The sequence below is a fragment of the Arachis ipaensis genome, chromosome B7, assembly GCF_059453495.1.
Source record: "Arachis ipaensis isolate K30076 ecotype BB chromosome B7, ASM5945349v1, whole genome shotgun sequence".
Taxonomy (NCBI): domain Eukaryota; kingdom Viridiplantae; phylum Streptophyta; class Magnoliopsida; order Fabales; family Fabaceae; genus Arachis; species Arachis ipaensis.
Genome location: NC_142442.1, coordinates 77045232 through 77065908, shown reverse-complemented (window position 1 = coordinate 77065908; position 20677 = coordinate 77045232). Strand labels below are relative to the sequence as shown.

The window sequence follows — 20677 nt, the reverse complement described above, 5'->3', positions numbered from 1 at the left end:
GACTGGTGCTGTGACCAGCTTAGCTTTCAGCGTTTCAAACGCCTGCAGGCACTTTGTGTCAAACACAAATGGCGTGTCAGCAGCTAGCAGATTGCTTAGAGGTTTTGCGATTTTTGAAAAATCCTTTATAAACCTCCTATAAAATCCTGCATGCCCCAGAAAGCTTCTGATTGCCTTAACATTGGCAGGTGGTGGTAATTTTTCAATTACCTCTATTTTTGCTTGATCCACCTCTATTCCCTTGTTTGAGATTTTATGCCCAAGAACAATTCCTTCAGTCACCATGAAGTGACACCTTTCCCAGTTTAAAACTAGGTTGGTTTCTTGGCATCTTTTCAGAACAAGTTTCAGGTGATCAAGACAGGAGCTGAATGAGTCTCCATATACTGAGAAGTCATCCATGAAGACTTCCAGAAATTTTTCCACCATATCAGAGAAAATAGAGAGCATGCATCTCTGGAAGGTTGCAGGTGCATTGCATAGCCCAAAGGGCATCCTTCTATAAGCAAACACTCCGGATGGACATGTGAATGTTGTTTTCTCTTGATCCTGGGGGTCTACTGCAATCTGGTTATAGCCTGAGTAGCCATCCAAAAAGCAGTAATAATCATGACCTGCTAGTCTCTCTAGCATCTGGTCTATGAATGGTAAAGGAAAATGATCCTTTCTGGTGGCTGTATTGAGCCTTATGTAGTCAATACACATGCGCCACCCTGTAACTGTTCTTGTAGGAACCAGTTCATTTTTTTCATTATGAATCACTGTCATGCCTCCCTTTTTTGGGACGACTTGAACAGGGCTCACCCAGGGGCTATCAGAAATGGGATAAATAATCCCAGCCTCTAGTAATTTGGTGACCTCTTTCTGCACCACTTCCTTCATGGCTGGATTTAGCCGCCTCTGTGGTTGAACCACTGGTTTGGCATTATCCTCCAGTAGGATTTTGTGCATGCATCTAGCTGGGCTTATGCCCTTAAGGTCACCTATGGACCACCCAAGAGCTGTCTTGTGTGTCCTTAGCACTTGAATAAATGCTTCCTCTTCCTGTGAATTTAAAGCAGAGCTTATGATCACTGGAAAGGTGTCACCTTCTCCTAGAAATGCATGTTTCAAGGATGGTGGCAGTGGCTTGAGCTCTGGTTTAGGAGGTTTTTCCTCTTTCAGAAGAAAGTTCAGAGGCTCTTTCATGTCCCCTGAATCCTCCAAATCAGGCTGAACATCTTTAAAGATGTCTTCCAACTCTGATTCGAGACTCTCAGCCATGTTGATCTCTTCTACCAAAGAGTCAATAAGGTCAACTTTCATGCAGTCTGTTGATGTGTCTGGATGCTGCATGGCTTTGACAGCGTTCAACTTGAACTCGTCATCGTTGACTCTCAGGGTTATTTCCCCCTGTTGGACGTCAATGAGGGATCGTCCAGTTGCTAGGAAGGGTCTTCCTAGAATGAGAGTGGCACTCTTGTGCTCCTCCATTTCCAGCACAACAAAGTCAGTGGGAAAGGCGAATGGCCCAACTCTGACAATCATGTCCTCAATCACGCCTGATGGGTATTTAGTGGAACCATCAGCAAGTTGGAGACATATCCGGGTTGGTTTAACTTCTTCAGTTAAGCCAAGCTTCCTGATAGTGGATGCAGGTATTAGGTTGATGCTTGCCCCAAGATCGCATAAGGCTGTCTTGGTGCAATCACCTTCCAATATGCATGGTATCAGAAAACTCCCAGGGTCTTTAAGCTTTTCAGGAAAGCTTTTCAGAATGACTGCACTGCATTCTTCAGTGAGGAGAACTCTTTCTGTTTCTCTCTACTCCTTTTTATGACTCAAGATCTCTTTCATGAACTTGGCATAAGAAGGTATTTGCTCAAGTGCCTCTGCAAAAGGAATCTTTATTTCAAGAGTCCTTAGATAATCTACAAAGCGAGTAAATTGCTTATCCTGCTCCTCTTTCCAGAGTTTTTGAGGATAAGGTATCTTGGCTTTATATTCCTCAACCTTAGTGGTTAAAGAAGCCTTTTTAGAGGGGTTGTTCTCAGCACTTGTGTGTGTCTGATCCCTCACTGGCAATTGAGTACCAGAGTCAGAAGCTGGAGTGACGTGAAATGCCAACTCACTGTCTGTTCCTGGCGCCTGAACGCCAGAAATGTGTCCATTTTGGGCGTTCAACGCTGGATTATGCCCCCTTTGGGCGTTCAACGCCAGATTCTTGCCCATTTCTGGCGTTGAACGCCAATCCTGCCTTGTTTCTGGCGCTGAACGCCAGTTTTGGGCATGGTCTGGGCGTTCAGCGCCAGCCTTCCACCCATTTTCTGGCGTTTTAGTGCCAGAATTATTTTTCCCTGGGCTCTTACTGTCCTCAGGGGAATCTTTGGTGGGTCGCTCATTTCTTGAATTTTTGATGCCTTGAGGTGGGGTATTTAATGTTTTCCCACTTCTTAATTGAACTGCTTGGCATTCTTCTGCTATTTGCTTTGATAGCTGCTGCTTTGTTTGCTTAAACTGTTCGTCCATATGTATATTAGCTATCCTTGTCTCCTGTAACCTATCTTTGAATTCAGCTAGCTGTTTTGTTAGAAAATCTAATTGCTGATTGAATTCAGCAGCTTGTTTTACAGTACTGAATTCAGCAGTTACTGTTTTAACCTCTTCATTCATGGAAGGGTTGCTGCTTAGATACAGATGCTGATTCCTGGCAACTGTATCAATGAGCTCTTGAGCTTCTTCAATTGTCTTTCTCATATGGATAGATCCACCAGCTGAGTAATCTAAAGACATCTGAGCTCCTTCTGCAAGCCCATAGTAGAAGATGTCTAACTGAACCCACTCTGAAAACATTTCAGAGGGGCATTTTCGTAGCATCTCTCTGTATCTCTCCCAGGCATCATAAAGAGATTCATTATCTCCTTGTTTAAAGCCTTGGATGTCCAGCCTTAGCTGTGTCATCCTTTTTGGAGGGAAATATTGATTCAGGAATTTTTCTGTCAGCTGTTTCCATGTTCTTATGCTGGCCTTAGGTTGGTTATTTAACCACCTCTTGGCTTGATCTTTTACAGCAAATGGAAACAGTAATAGTCTGTAGACATCCTGATCTATTTCCTTATCATGTACTGTGTCAGCAATTTGTAAAAATTGTGCCAGAAACTCTGTAGGTTCTTCCTGTGGAAGACCGGAATACTGGCAACTTTGCTGCACCATGAAAATGAGCTGAGGATTCAACTCAAAGCTACTAACTCCAATGGAGGGTATGCATATGCTACTCCCATATGAAGCAGTAGAGGGGTTAGAATATGACCCCAGAGTCCTCCTGGACTGTTCATTTCCACTTATGTCCATGATGGATCTATGGATATAACTTGGACTGATTTACCTTTTTATTTATTTTATTTTATAAGAAGTAAACACTTAAATAAAATAAAATAACTAAAAAGAATTTGAATTTTGAAGTTACAAAAATTTTTTTTTTTCGTTTATAAAAAAAAGAAATTAATTAGTTAATAAAAAAAAGAAATTTTTGAAAAAGAGGGAAGATATTTTCGAAAATTAGAGAGAGGGAGAGTTAGTTAGGTAGTTTTGAAAAAGTTAAGAAACAAACAAAAAGTTAGTTAGTTAGTTGAAACAAATTTTGAAAAGATAAGAAGTTAGGAAGTTAGAAGAGATATTTTGAAAAGATATTTTTGAATTTAGTGAGGAGAGAGAAAAACAATAAGATAGTACAAGATTTAAAATTTTTAGATCTAATGCTCCTTGTTTTCGAAAAATTTGGAGGGAAAACACCAAGGAACACCAAACTTAAAAATTTTAAGATCAAAACACAAGGAAAACTCAAGAACACTTTGAAGACTCACAAGAACACAAGAACATGAAGAAAGAACACCAAACTTAAAATTTTTAGAAAACCAAACCAAAATTTTCGAAAACCAAAGGGAAATCAACAAGAAAACACCAAACTTTAAGTTTGGCACAAAATTTAATAGAGAAAATATTATTTATGAAAAAGAAGGTTTTGAAAAGAATATAAAAGACTCTAACCCAATTACCAAGAACACAGATTAATGCTCTAGCCAAATGAGTTATGGGACTTTCAAAAATTTTAAGAAAGATTATTTTTGAAAACACCAAACTTAAAGTTTGGCATAGGATTTGATAGAAAAATTATTTTTGAAAAAGGTTTTTAAAAAAAAATATGATAGCCAATTATCATGAACATAAACACCACGTTCTAAATAACTGAGCTATAAGTTTAAAGTATTTTAACAAGGGATAAATAATAAAAGACTCTAAACCAAAAAAAAAAGAAAGATTTTTCCTAATCTAAGCAACAAAATAATCCGTCAGTTGTTCAAACACGAACAATCCCCGGCAACGGCGCCAAAAACTTGGTGCACGAAATTGTGATCTCTAGTAATGGCTTCTTAGGCCAGATACTCTGATCTAGTTTTACAGTCTGTCACAACTTCGATACAACTAACCAGCAAGTGCACTGGGTCGTCCAAGTAATACCTCACGTGAGTAAGGGTCGAATCCCACGGAGATTGTTGGTTTGAAGCAATCTATGGTTATCTTGTAATTCTTAGTCAGGAAGTCAATTATGTTTATCAGTTGAATTGTGAATAACCAAGAGAGCATAAATTAAAGATTACTTGTTGTGCAGTAATGGAGAATATGTTGGAGTTTTGGAGATGCTTTGTCTTCTGAATCTCTGCTTTCCTTTGTCTTCTGATTCACACACGCACGTCCCCCTATGGCAAGCTGTGTGTTGGTGGATCACCGTTGTCAATGGCTACCTTCCATCCTTCCAGTGAAAACTACGCTCACGCGCTCTGTCACAGCACGGCTAATCACCGGTTGGTTCTCGATCCGGTTGGAATAGGATTTATTATCCTTTTGCATCTGTCACTAACGCCCAGCCTTCAGGAGTTTGAAGCTCGTCACAGTCATTCAATCCTTGAATCCTACTCGGAATACCACAGACAAGGTTTAGACTTTCCGGATTCTCATGAATGCCGCCATCAGTTCTAGCTTATACCACGGAAATTCTGATTAAGAGATCTCAGAGATACTCATTCAATCGGATATAGAACGGAGGTGGTTGTCAGGCACACGTTCATGGTTTGAGGAAGGTGATGAATGTCACTGATCATCACCTTCATCACAGTTAAGCGCGAATGAACATCTTAGATAGGAACAAGCGTGTTTGAATAGAAAACAGAAATACTTGCATTAATTCATCGAGACACAGCAGAGCTCCTCACCCCCAACAATGGGGTTTAGAGACTCATGCCGTCAGAGAATACAAAGTTTAGATCTGAAATGTCATGAGATACAAAATAAGTCTCTAAAAGTTGTTTAAATACTAAACTAGTAGCCTAGGTTTACAAAAATTGGATAACTATGATGGATGATGCAGAAATTCACTTCTGGGGCCCACTTCTGTGTGCTGGGGCCCACTTGGTGTGTGCTGGGGCTGAGACTTAAGCAATTCACGTGCAGAGGCCGTTTGTGGAGTTGAACGCCAGTTTTTGTGCCAGTTTGGGCGTTCAACTCCAGTTTTTTATCCTTTTCTGGCGCTGGACGCCAGACTTGGGCAGAGGACTGGTGTTGAACGCCAGTTTACGTCGTCTATTCTTGTGCAAAGTATGGACTATTATATATTTCTGGAAAGCCTTGGATGTCTACTTTCCAACGCAATTGGAAGCACGCCATTTCGAGTTCTGTAGCTCCAGAAAATCCACTTTGAGTGCAGGGAGGTCAGAATCCAACAGCATCAGCAGTCCTTTTTCAGCCTGAATCAGATTTTTGCTCAGCTCCTTCAATTTCAGCCAGAAAAATACCTGAAATTACAGAAAAACACACAACTCATAGTAAAGTCCAGAAACATGAATTTTTCCTAAAAACAAATGAAAATAGACTAAAAAACTAATGAGAACATACTCAAAACTATATGAAATTAACCCCAAAAAGCGTATAAAATATCCGCTCATCAAGGGGTAAGGTAAACTAGAAATCATATCAAACTTTGTTGGATCTACAAAAATACCAGTACTAGAAACAACATGTCCTAGAACAATACCCTATTTTACCATAAAATGACATTTTTCAAAATTTAATACAAGGTTTGAACTAACATACCTGTCTAATACTCTAGCTAAGCTATCCAAGGAAAGGCTAAATGAATCACCATACAAACTAAAGTCATCCATGAAATTTTCCATACAGTTCTCAATAAGATCTGAGAAAATACTCATCATGCATCTTTGGAAAGTAGCCGGTGCATTACATATGCCAAAAGGCATCCTCCTGTATGCATACATTCCAAAGAGACATGTAAAAGTAGTTTTCTCCTGATCTTCAGGAGCTATATGAATCTGAAAATAGCCAGCATAACCATCTAAAAAGCAGTAGTGTGATTTAACTGACAGGCAATCAAGCATCTGATCGATAAAGGGCAGGGGGTAGTGATCCTTGCGAGTAGCCTGGTTGAGGCGCCTATAATCAATGCACACCTTCCAGGAATTCTGCACTCTAGTTGTTAGGAGCTCTCCATGCTCATTCTTTACTGTTGTGACTCCAGACTTTTTGGGCACCACTTGTACTGGGCTGACCCATTCATTGTCTGAGATGAGGTAAATGATATCAGCTTCGAGCAGTCTGGTCACTTCCTTCTTGACAACTTCTAAGATGGTGGGATTCAACCGCCTTTGAGGTTGACGGACAGGCCTTGCTCCCTCTTATAAAAATATTCTGTACTCACAAACTTGAGGGCTGATGCCAACTATATCTGCCAAGCTCCACCTAATTGCTTCCTTGTGTATTCTCAGCACACTAAGTAGCTGCTCCTCCTGTTGGGATGTGAGTTCCCTTGCAATGATAATTGGGAGCTTCTGATGATCCTCAAGGTAAGCATACTTGAGATGGGGTGGAAGGGGATTCAACTCCATTTTCTGCTCATGGCTAGGCACTTGATCATCTGGAGTTAGTGAAGGTGGCAATGTGTCTTCATCTTGTTCAGGGGGCTTCCCCACACTTGCACCTTGCTCCATGTGCCTCTCTTTTACTTCCTTCTAGTGAACTGCAGCTACAGTCTCATCAATGATGTCGCACTGGAAGATGGAATGATCTTCCAGAGGATACTTCATGGCTTCATCCAGGTTGAAGCTCACTGCTCTTCCATCTATCTCAAAGGAGTAAGTTCCTGAGAATGCATCCAACTTGAACTTCGAGGTTTTCAGAAATGGCCTTCCAAGGAGGATGGATGATGGTCTTCCTAAGTCATTAGGGGGCATCTCTAAAATATAAAAGTCAATAGGGAATGTGAGCCCCTTAATGCTCACCAACACATTCTCAGCAATTTCTACCACCGAGATTATGCTTTTATTCGCCAAAACAAAACGTGCTACCGACCTTTTTAAGGGAGGGAGCCTCAGAGCATCATATACAGATAACGGCATAATACTCACACACGCGCCTAAATCGCACATGCAGTCAGAAAATTTTACACCTTCTATAGTAATAGTAACCATGCATGGACCTGGATCACTACATTTTTCAGGTATATCACCCATTAAAGCAGAAATAGAGCTAGCTAGAGGAATAATTTCTAAATCCTGAATTTTATCCTTATTCATGCATAAATCTTTTAGAAACTTTGCATATTTAGGTACCTGGCGAATGGCATAAAAAGGGGAATGGTTACCTCAACCTTTTTGAAGATCTCCACCATCTTGGGGCTAGCTCCATCTGCTTTCCGCACTTCCTAGCAAGGTGTGGGAATGGAATGGGAATGGCTTCTTTTATAGCTTCAGCTTCTTTTGGTACTCCATTCCTTGGTTGAGCCTCTTCTTCTTCAACCATGTCTGGTACTTCCTCCTCTTCTTCAACATCCTCCACCTCAACAATGTTCTCAGCTTGGATATCTTCCTTTGAGCTCAGCTCCTCCTGACTCCTCTCTTTCAGTGTGGTTCCGGACCTCAAAGTAATGGCATTGATTCCACCTTTGGGGTTGGGTAAAGGTTGAGAAGAAAGTGCATAGGAGGTTGAAGGTTGATTGTTGGGGGGTAGAAGGTGGTTTCAGCCGGGAGATGAGAGCTTGTAAAGTGGACGTAAGACCAGTGATGCTAGAGGTAAGTGTATTCTGAAGGTCTTTCTGTCCTTGTACAATAGAGTGAAGCATCTCATCATTGGTAGAAGAAGGGGGATAAGTAATTTGAGGGGCCTACTGTTGGTTGTTTTGAGGCGCCTGGGACTGCCTTAGATGTGGTCTCTGTAAGGCTGGCCTTGGTTCTGCTGTTGGTAAGGAGGGTTCTGCTGATACCAGTTCTGCTGATTATTATTGTTGTTCCACCTCTGATTTCTACCGTTGTCTCTGCCTCCTCGGTTGTAGTTGTCCCTCCATCCTTGGTTGGAATTGTCTCTTCAGCTTTGGTTGGAGTTGTCTTGCCAACCTTGATTGTAGTTCCCGCCTTGGTTATAGTTGCTGCCTTGTTGATAGGATCCTTGATTCGGGCGGTCATAGAAATTATGGATAGCTGCCAAGGTGTTGTCTTCTTGTTGTTGGAGTTGCGGACACTCATCAGTGTAATGAGTATAGCAGGCACATATTCCACACACTCTCTGAGGAACCAACTGTTGACATTGTTGTTATGGGGGAGGCTGAGGTTGTTGTTGATTCAGCTGTAGCTACTTCAGTATGTTGGTCATCTCTCCCAGAGTCTGTGTGAGAGCAGCAGTCTCACTACTAGAGGAAACCTCCGCAACTGCCTTGGGATGGTTGTTCCTGTGCCTGACATTCTGGGTAGACTCAACTAGATCGGTAATCAGTTGCCATGCTTCTGTCGCCGTCTTGTACTTCTTCAGAGAGCCATTACTTGCAGCATCTAGTGTAGTCTTGTCTTGAGGTTTAATGCTTTGTGTGAAATAGCTAATCAACACCAACTGGTCAATTTTGTGGTGGGGACATGAGCCCAGGAGATTCCTGAAGCGTTCCCAACACTCATAAAGGGTCTTTTATTCACCTTGGATAATACAGGAAATTTCTTTTCTCAGTTTGTCTGTAACTTCAGTTGGAAAGTACTTTTCCAGGAATTCCCTTTTGAGAAGATCCCAATTAGTAACGACTTCTTCAGGTTGAGTATAGAACCACTCCCTCTCCTTTCCCTCAAGAGAAAACGGGAAGGCATATAGCCAAATAGTAGTTTCATCTGCACCATGACGCCTAGTAGTTGAGCAGGCTGTCTGAAAATCTCTGAGGTGCTTGATAGGCTCTTGGGCAGGTAAGCCATGAAACTTGGTCAATAAGTTGATTAGCACAGTCTTCAGTTCAAAATCTACAGCCAGATTTGGGTGACGCGCTTGATACGGTTGCAGTGTAAAGTCTGGAGCTCCTGCTTCATGGAGAGTAATCCTTCTGGGCTCCGCCATATTACCTGCATGTAAATCAACAGAATCAGTAGAAGATAAGCTTGATTCTTCCTCAGATGGCGCTTCAGACTCGCCTTCAGAAGAGACTGGTGAATTGGTAGTAACCACTTCACCACCCTCAGAGGCTAACCAATGCCGAGCTCGCCTAATTCGTAAAATAGTTCTTTCAATTTTAGGATCAAACGCGACTAAGCTCGTATCAGGCAGTGAACGCGTCATTCAATGAAAGAAACATACAGCTCATGGTAATAAAATAAAATAAAATATGCAAAAATTAAAAATATGTACACCAACCAATAATTTAGCACGCTATTGCAACTCCCCGGCAACGGCGCCAAAAATTGAACGGGCGGAAAATTGCCAATTAAGAATTTATAATAAGAACGGCGTTGTAAGTACAGTTCTTAACTGATGAAAATTTCGCTTATCAATTTAAAAAGGTTGTCACAATTTTAGAATAAAAATACTGGGAGTAGAAATCCCAGGTCGTCTCCCAACGAGTTGACAAAAGAGTGCTATTTTATTAGTCAGGGATTTTTCGAGAAGTTTTAAGAGTTGGAGAATGGAAAAATAAATGATTGTAAATTAAGACAATGATAATTTATATAATCACAATAAAAAGCCTTGACTGGGGGAAGATTAATTGGAAGTTCTATCCTTGTTGGACTTTCCCAAGTGTAATAGCAAGAGGTTGTTGTTTTCACTTAGTTAACCCTTACCGAATAAAGGAAAGTCAAGTGATTGAGCTAACTTTGATTCACAAGTCCTAACCCTCTCCTATGGAAGGATTAGCATTAGTGAATAGAGAGTTAGCTAACAACTTCCAATTAAAATTATCACTTGAGTATTCCAACTCAAAGGTCTCCTTTCAATCAACCCCCAAGTCAAGTTGGGAGTCTACTCCATTGACATGTTTGTGATTTTCATAAACGATAAAAAAGAGTAAGAAGAAGACATGATAAATTAAATAAAATAATAACTAAAAATTAATTAAAGGTAAAAATAGTTCTATGCATTAATAAATTCCAAAATCATAAACATCCTTATCTGAACAGGGTTAATAGGTAATCAAAAAAGTAAAGGAATAAGAAAACAAACTAGAATAATGGAAACTTCAATGGAGGTAGTGACTCTTCTCAATATCCAAATCAAAAGCATCAAAAGCATAAAAACTAGAAATCTATGAATGTGAAGAACGCTAGAGGAAGTAGTGATTTCTCTCTAAGATTCAAATCTAAAACTAAAAACTATCTGAATGAGAATGTGTCCTGAGTCTCTGCTTGTCCCCTGGCTTTAGTCTATGTTTCTGGGCCGAAAACTGGGTCCAAACTCAGCCCAAAATCGCCCCAGCATTTTCTGCGATTTCTGCAGGTTGCGCACGTCATGCGTACGCGTTAGTCATGCGTGCGCGTCGCTGGTCATCTTCGCGTATCATGCATACGCGTCAGGTACGCGCACGCGTTGCCGTGCAAACTCCAATTCACGCGCACGCATGAGCCATGCGTGCACGTCGCTTCTCGCTGGTTATCTGCTTTATTTCTTGTGCTCCTTCCATTTTTGCATGTTTCCTTTCCATCCTCTAAGCCATTCCTACCATATAAAGCTTGAAAACACTTAACGCACAAATCACAGCATCGAATGGTAATAAAGGATAATTAAATTTGACAGTTTAAAAGCCTAGGAAACATGTTTTCAATTATATCACAGAATTAGGAAGGATTTGTAAAACTATGCAAATTATATGAATAAGTGAGCAGAGAGTTGATAAAAACCCTCAAATTAGCACAAGATAAACAATAAAATAGTGGTTTATCATAGACGCTGAAGGTTTGGGCAGTAGTGGGGTTCGCTCGCATACGCATAACTTGCGTCGTGTACGCATGAGCATCATTTTGACATACTCGCGTATGCAGCCCATGTTCGGGTACGCATGGTTCTAGACAGAGGCCAACTCCCACATATGCACGATAGTGCTTGCGATGCATGCCATACGAGAACTTAAAAAAGCTTATATTTTATAAAAAACAAATTTTTAGCCCAAAATTCAAACCTTCATGTCTTTTTCCATAAAATTTATTTTTTAACTATTCTTGGACCGTTGGAAAGATTGATAAATGAATTTTCATAAGCATTTAGTTTTGTAAAATTTTCTACTCCGAGGGTCGAGATACGACCCGCTAAAATTGGCCAAAAATTAGTTTTTACCAAAAACAGTATTTACCAACTTTTCCAAAAGTTCACAAGCTAAAATTATTTTCACTCAACAAATTTACCCCAATCCAACTCAATTCATTTATTCACACTCAACCAAAACTCAAACCTACTTCATATACACATTTTAACTTAAATTCATCAATTCAACACCTCACAACTACAATTTCCACTATTCCATTAATCATTTAAATTTCTATACATTCTATACCAATTCTTCATCCAATCTTATGCATTATCACACAATTCAATCATCACTTACCATTCTTACCTTTTTCCAGCCTCCAACCTAAACTCACGGCCTCCGCCCCAATATTCATCAATTCATAGAAACACAATTCATCATCCAACATAAATTCTAACAACACATTAACTATCCATAATCACACAATCCTCATTCAAATCATCAATTACAACAAACATCTCAACTACACATATCAATTCCAACCAAATATACAATTCAAACCTAATCCTAGTGGCTTCTAGCCTAGGATTTTATACTACTATATGGTATTTAAATGAAACTAAAACCGTACTTCTTGAAAGTCAAAACTAAGCTCTTTACTTGTGAATCTCCACTCCAAGACTCACCCAAAAGCTTCTCAAGCTAAATTGCAAGTTTCCAAGGTGTACCCAAAATCATTCAACACTCTAATATACACAATTTCATACATACATTAATCTAGGGTTTATAAAACTTCATAAATTGCAAAGGTTTGAGGATTTCTTAATTTCACCAATTAAATTGGTTGATAAAACTCACCAATAACTCATACTAAAGCATCCCTGAATGACCAAAATCACAAGATTTCTCAAAATCCATAACCAAATTTCAAATTTATCATTAACGGCAAAAATGAGACATGAGAACTTGAGATTCTTACCAATATTTTTGAAAGAATTGTAGATGATAAGAAGGACTTTTCGTCGCTGCAAACGGTGCGACAATCGAAGCACCGAAGAGAAAGTTATGATAGATTTAGTAGTTTGGGAGCTAGGGTTTCACTCTTCTTCCCTCTCTTCTCTCAATTAAGCATGAAACACAAGTAAATAAGAGTTTTGGTGCTGAATTGGCCTTAACTAAGGCTTATATATGCTGGGCTTGGACCCAACTTGGACCCAGTTCACATATAGGACCCGTTTGGTCCAACTTTGGGCCTAAATTTTTAAGGTTAGCGTTTTAATATACGTTTTAAACATTTTTACATTCTCAAATATGAATCTTAACTTTTTAACCTTTTTCACTCATAATTAATTTTCTCAGTCGTAGTACTGGGCAGATCTCAGCCGGTACTGCCAGTTAAATTTTCAGTGCGTATTTTTACGCAAAAAAATATGTTTTCTGACTCGAAAAAATTCACTAAATCCAAATATCATCTTCAAATTGTCTAATTATGATTACTAAATTTTCTAACCATTTTCATCCATAATTAGTTAATTACTTATTTAATTAAGATTTCACCGGATTTTACAAAACGGATAGCATGAAGTCTACAATTTGAAATTCAAAATTGATGTTGAACAAATTCATAACACAATTCAAGAAAATCTGTCGCATGTTGTACAAAGTTTGAGACATGCATAAATATTTTGGAGGTTCTTAGACGAATTCAAACACAAACCTTTATGACAAGGGTATCAAACGTCTAACTTAAGGGTATTAATTAAAAGTGTTAGGTGAGAGATAACTCATCATGGTAATTTTTTTATCTATCCTTTTTTGTTTTCATTTCTTTTCTAAAAAAACAAAACAAGTAAAAAAAATTAGAAAAAAAATAAATATTCATAAAATTTTATTTCAATAATACATATAATCATTTTTTGTTAGTTTTTCTACTATACACATGCCCTAAAATAAACGAGGGTAAGTATTATACATAATAAAAATGTCTTTGCACAGTACATCACATTTTCGTTGGTTGTTATACTCATCAATACCTAGAAAAACATTTCTTGGTGGGTGAAATCTACTGTTTGTCAGACCAATGTTCGCCCGAGGCCGTGAAGCATTATCCTCCGAATCACTATCCTTGTCTGTCATTAGATCATTGCCTTTGGATGGTCCATGGACTTCTGGCGGGTGCCTCTTTCCTCAAAGTCGGCAACGCACATCACCGTTCATCGTTCGCCCGCTCGTCGTACCCTATCACGTCGGTACCATTTTCCTTCTCCTTCTTCTTTTTCTTCTTTCCCTCTGCCACCACCACTTCATCTCTCTCTCTCTCTCTCTAACTTTCGTTATCCTTCTATCTCTCTTTCTTTATGTCTCTTTTTTTCTTTTTGTGTGTGTCAGCCAATTAGGGTTTGATCACCTAATTGGTGCTTATAAAGAAAAAATAATAAAAAAGAAAAAATAAAAAAAAGAGGAAAAGTAAAAAAATTCATGATTGACACAATTTTCTTCCTAGTATTTTGTATAGGAATGCATTTTTTACATTAGAATTTTTGAAAGTCCAACTTAGGGATAGTAAAGCAAAGTGTAGGGAGATAACCCATCCCGAGGGATCCTACAAGAAAAACACTCGTTCAGGTACACTTGAAAAGTGTAGCCAAAAGTGAAAAAAAATGATGCCTTAGGCAAATGCTACACTTTTTGGGCTATGGAGATGCTTTAGTGGGGGATGCCTATTCGGTCGTTCCCTATTCTCAAAGGCTACGCTTTTCTGTACCAAAGGCTATACTTTTGGCTTTTGGAAATATGGTGCGCTTTTCAAGTGATGTTGTTCAGGACCAAAGGCTATGCTTTTCAGCTTCTATGTTTACCAGAATAGGCTACACTTATCTTTGCTACTACATTACCTGTAAAGCGTAGCCACATTGTATAGCATAGCTACTCTATATAAGTGTAGCCTTAGGTCCCTCGTTGTTTATATATATATATATAATTCTAAATAATTTTTTGTATAACATAATATTTAGCAATATGATTACATATATAATTCTGTATTTTTAATTAAATAAGTTAAATATTATAAAATAAAAGTAAATACATAATTATACTAAATAATTTTTTAAATAATAAAAATTATCTATAAATAAAATATATTTATAATGAACCAAAAGTACTGGAATGAAGTTAATTTTTAATATTCATACATCCCACAATAAATTAAACATAGCCATATCAAAATAAGTATGTAGACCACTTAGAATTTACTACTAATATTCTATGAAAAACTAAAATATTATATCCTATATAGGTATCTTCTAATAAAAGTCATTAGTCAACCATACATGTATTCGTTCTCAACACTACTCCATCTTAGCCAATAAACCACAATGATAAACAGTTTAATCTTCATTATCATCCTCAATATCATCCTGCATAATTATATAGAAAAGTATTTAGACAAATATTTATAATGACATTCAGAATTATAAAAATTTAAAAAATAAACTGAAAATAATTAGAAACCAAACTAAAAATAGTTGTGTAAATGATCAAAACTATGTCAACTTAAAAAATAAAGTTGTCACAATTCTAATAACTAGGAAAATGATATGCAAAAGGATAAAGAAGCATATATAGCTACAAAAGCGCATGCATAATTACACATTGATAATGTTAAAACACAGTGATCATTTATAATGTTACAGAGAAGTATAGAAAACTTACGTGATAACCCAATTCCAACTAAGACTTTTCCATTTTCAAGGGTTAAATGGTTTTTGTATCTGCGATCATTAATGGCAGCTGCTATAGAGGCTATCCATGGACTATATGAAACCATTGTTTTAGGAAAGTGACCACCATTTCCAACAGCCTGTGCAACAAATACACCAGCTTTTACAACTCCAAGAAGTGTGGCATCAAAAGGGTTCAAAAATGTGGTTTTGGTGGCTGCTGGAAGACTGTTCAGTCCAACTGAAAGGATGAGTATATCCACTCCATCGTACACAACCTGTTGACTCTCCAAACTTTTCAATTAGGAATGTTGAGATAGAATAACACAAAAAGTACAACACAATCCAATAATAAAAGATTTTAATCTTATATTTATTTACAGCCTTTTAAAAGTGCTTATGAGATAGAGTTCTTAATAGATAATCAAGATTTCTTAACTAAAAGACTAAAATACTTATATACCTGATCGATTGAAGCAACTACATCTGCAACAAATCCTCTAAATAATCTGTAAAGTGCCTTGTACACAGCAATTCTAAACACAAATACACCAAGTCAATAGTGAAATAGGAAGGAGTGTAGTTCCTAATTTTTAATCACTTAGGGGCATTATTCCTCACCTAGCACGAGGAGCCATTCCACTTGCTCTACCAAATTTGTAGCCATGCATCCTCACAGAAATTCCATTATTTTCCAGTAGCTATAGAGGCTGCATGACTGCCAAATTGAAATGCAAGGAAAACATAAGAATTGTTAAGAAAATGCTATCAAAGAATATATGGCTTTAAACACAACTCCATGAATGTTAATACAATAATACCATCAACTTCATGAAAGACTACAGTAAGTTGATTTCAAGATTTGCTCATATGCTGAAAATGGCACATTATGTTCTCTTTCAATGCATGTTGTAGGCATGGTAAGGTTAGAGGGATTCCTAGGAAACAAGTTAGTAAGTTTAAAGAAGGTAGCAAAGCCTAACCTTCCATGTCCATCTCCATCTAGAGGAGATGGAAGATCAATCGAAGGGTTAAATGCCCCGGCAGCTATTTTCAGCTTGAGCAAAATGTTGTGCTCCAACAATCTTCCCTTTACAGTAGTGTTTTTTAGTATCGGAATCAATTTCACATTTTCCTCTGTACTTTGGAACTGGCTCATATGATTTTGTGTTATGAGTTGCAAAGCATGGATGGTGAGGATAGATCCTTGAATCCACAAATATGAACAAGAATAATAATATGAACAGCAAACCCATTTATTAGATGCCAATAACTATAGAGTTTCTTGTAAGTCCCAGGTTCAAACAGCATCCCCAGAAGCATATCATGTTTTTTCTCAAGATGGTGAGCATATGAAGTAACCAATTAACTACAAGAAGTTTGTAATATTGTTGGTTCATCACATACTAGAGGAGAAAATAGAATTGAAAATAAATTCATTAAAAACACAATTGATCATGGTTTATAACAGAGTGCAAGGTGATTATTGTATTACTTTCCTTAAAGATAAGAGAAAGCATCAGCAGCAAATAAATTGTTCATGAGTTACATATAAAGAATAATCATCTGAACTCTCCATATAATTTAGATTTGGAAGGTTAATTTCACCAAAGGAGAATTCATCATATTAATTAGCTTCCTCAAAACATATTTACATGTCATTGGAAAAAACAAAAAATGGAAAATTCATAGGAAAATGTAATTGCATGTACCTACCTATTAGTATCAATCTTCTCATTAGATCCAACAACATTAGCTTCAAAACCATCAATTCCACCTCCATAACTAATAACAGGTTCGTCTTCAACAGTTACGATGTAAATCTCAGCTTTCACAGACACAAGAAGACCACATAGAACTGCAACCAGACATCCAAACTCCAACAACCTCATAATGCCAACTCCAATACTTCACATCCACGAGATCTGTTTCACAATCCAAATGATGGCATATCTAAATGAGTTATTAAACTTGTGTTCATGCAAGAATCACTAAGTTGACAAAAAGGTGAAAAAGTTTAGAACTTGCTTCAATTTTGCTCTCTCAGATTATGATATTCTAATATAAATTCCATTAGTGTTTGGACCGTCATTTAGTGATGAAACACTTTGACACCATAAATCCTAACAAAATTACACCTTGATATGGAAAATGTATCTATTGGCTATGATGTATAGTTAATCCTTTAACCTTTATACCTGAGCTTGAATTAATGGTCAATGCTTGCAGTCAATTCCATCAAAGTTGAGTTACATTTGGTAATCTTCATATAACATTGTAAAACCTTCTAGTTAGGACATACTCCTCCTAGATTCTAGTTTACTATATTTGAATAATAATCAAGGAACTCAAAATAAGAATAAATTTTAAGAACACAGAATTAGGTGGAGTAAGAAACATTCCATGCTTTTCGAAAAGCCTGAGCATAACACCATTAGATTAGAAAACATGGATAAATCATTTATCCAGCATTGTCAAATTTGTGAAGTGCATGTTTAGCAAAAATAATGGACCACATTAGCGATTCTAGATATAAATCAATAATGATATTTGATAATAACGAAAGAACTTACCTCAGTATAATCATATTCTCCATCTCCAGCAGCACCAAAGCTATCAACATTCACAAATTTAATAAAAATAAATAAATAATTTAATTGAATTGAAACAATATCAAAATCCATACTTTAGTAATAATTATTCCAAATGTGCTTAAGTAGTGTTATACACAAGCTTGACTGAGCCACAACATAAGAAGGAATCAAATACTTTCCTTGTTTCTTTTCCTTTTTTGACCCAAAAAGATGAAAGAAAAAAAAAAGCAAGCCTCTAGAGAAAACCAAGGCATCCAAAAAGCAACCCTGTCAATTGTTGCAAGAAATTGCAAATAATAAATATCTGGACACCAGTGTTTCCAGTAATACAGTTCATTTAGATAATTAGATATAAGATTCAAACAACGTGGCCTAGTTAATTTATTGCAATTTTGAATACCCTTATCATTTTTCTTTCTTGGTTCAGTCACTGCATTTAGTAGAATGAAAAAGATGAAGGTGAATGAATGAATGAATGTATTTAGCAGAAACTACACTTACAAATAGTTTCTCCTCTTTTTCGATTAAACATATGAATTTCTCTTTCCCTTATATTCTGTTGCATTTTCATTTTCATATTTTATTTTCTTTCCTAATGTTTGTGTGTTTTATAAAATTCTATTGATATCTTTAAACATATGAGTGCAAATTGACCATAGTTGCACAATGTTGTCAAACCTTAAGTCTAACATATTTTTGCAGCATTATTGATGTTTCATGAAACTGTATGGATTAAGTATTACACTATAAGATTTTGAGTCTAATTGGATGATAAATTTTGTACCACATCTATTCTTTTGATTGTGCAAATTCTCTCTGAGTTTATTACTTCAACTCTTGCTTAAAATTATATATCATTATACATGCTTTAGTATGATAGAGGTTTTCCTTCTTAATTTTATTCTATGTACCTATATAGCCTCCCTTGTACATGTTTTCCTTGTTTCAACCTTGAGCTGTTTGTCTATTCTCTTGTTTTAGCTCAAACATAGTCAAATGTGAAAACCATGATGATTCCCAACCTTTTGGCTTTTGAGAGAAATTACATATATCTATCCATATCATTGAGCATAAGTATGAAAGAATGCATGAGGACATGCCCTCATTTAAGTGCGGGTGGAAGAATAAAGAAAAAATGAAAAAATGGGGTTATTAAAAGTACAATTACTGTAATGTAAAAATGTTTTTTAGGAGAGACTAATTGCTAACACATGATACATTGTTTTCTAAAAGCATACGTAAATACATAATATACATTTTGATATACACTATTTTCTAGAGTTCTATAAAAAGAATTAGTATATAAAATATGTAGTCTTGCTCATAAGTGTTTATATATATATATATATTCTTTTGGCAAAAAGGTTCAGTTGTATTGACCTGATCATTTTTCTATCTATACCTTAGCCCTATTACAACCTCAATAAAGCCCTCTTAATTTTTTCATGTATAAGATATATGATTTAGAAATTTTAAGACCTATTACAAGTTTATGGTAGTGCAATTCACGTGAGATGATAAGAGAGAAAAAAAAACATAAACACTTTCTGATACTTGAGTGCTAAACAGAACTAGAATTCTTATTCTTGATCCATGCATTTTAATCATTAAATTTATATGAATATGTTAGAGAAGATTATCAAATATCATTTATTGTGTAACGAACAATTGGTCACTTATGCATGTATGTCTTGCGTTAATGGAATTGATGTGTTTTTAAATTATTATGTGTTGAATAAAATGAGTTCAATTGTTAAAATTTATCATGCAGGATTTGGTTTTAGAGAAGGACATGCAAAAATTTAAGTGCGGATAATTAGTAAAAGTGAAAAGTATTCATATATTTTATCCCAAATATTTATAATATTAGAATTCATTTGTGCATAAATGTTTACATATTGCATAAATATTTTCTAGAGTCTTTAAGATTGTAAAATATCAAATTTGTTTTTAAATTATATAAATTTGCATTATATTTTGTTAAGGCGTTACTTTGGGCCCTAAGTTAAACATTTTCACATTTGTATCCAAAGCGTATTTATTTTGTGAACATATCTTGTGTTTAGAAATAAAAAGTCTATGTGTTTTATATTTCAGAAACGCTAGGAAAAAACTCTATAATTATTGATGAAATGAACCATTGCAAAAGATGATGTTTAGAAGGCTAAAATTGTCTTAGAAGACAGATAAGACATTCAGTGTTTATGGATTTGGGCCATGCCTAGTATTTGGTTCCAAAAGTAAATTTAAAATACTATTTGGAGCTAAAACTAGTGGCATTTGAATCATAAGGAATATATTTATATCTTGTCTCTTGATGTTAAAGCTTCATTTATGCATCTAATATGTAAAATGAGCTAATCAAAAATGATGAATTGTAAAGTCAAACATATGAAGTTGTGGTTGTTGAAATTTTAAACAGCGAAAAAGAAAGGATCATATCTAACCCTTTTTTATATTCAAATTCTTCAAAGATTATGTTTAAATTGAAAGAATTAAATAATTTACAACTGTGTTTTCTGTACTTGGAGCTAATTGATACGGATTCTACAAATTTAATCTATAAAATCATCGGTAAGTGCACCGGATCGCAAAAAGTAATACCACAATAAGTGGGTTATCGTTCCAACGAATATTGATAGATCAATCAATTTTAATTAATTTGCTATTCTAGTTAAACAAATCAAATTCAATGAGGTTTAATCAAATGACTAAATAACTTGGTAGTGAAGTAAATGACTAAAAAGTAAAGAGAAAAAAAAATAAATGACTGAAATTAAAGAGCGAGAAGGTAAATAACTGGAAACTTAAAAATGCAATAAAATAAATTGCAA

The 20677-nt window shown here is 36.3% G+C and overlaps 1 pseudogene across 1 annotated transcript; it reads right to left on the bottom strand.

The window, feature by feature from the left end:
• Window positions 1–14729: 14729 nt before the first annotated feature.
• Window positions 14730–17141, bottom strand: LOC107607247 (subtilisin-like protease SBT2.6; annotated as a pseudogene). Its single transcript, XR_015892427.1, has 6 exons — window positions 16966–17141; window positions 16233–16615; window positions 15871–15967; window positions 15713–15785; window positions 15242–15527; window positions 14730–14946 (listed from the first exon to the last, which is right to left on the bottom strand). The product of XR_015892427.1 is annotated as a subtilisin-like protease SBT2.6 (transcript).
• Window positions 17142–20677: the final 3536 nt, after the last annotated feature.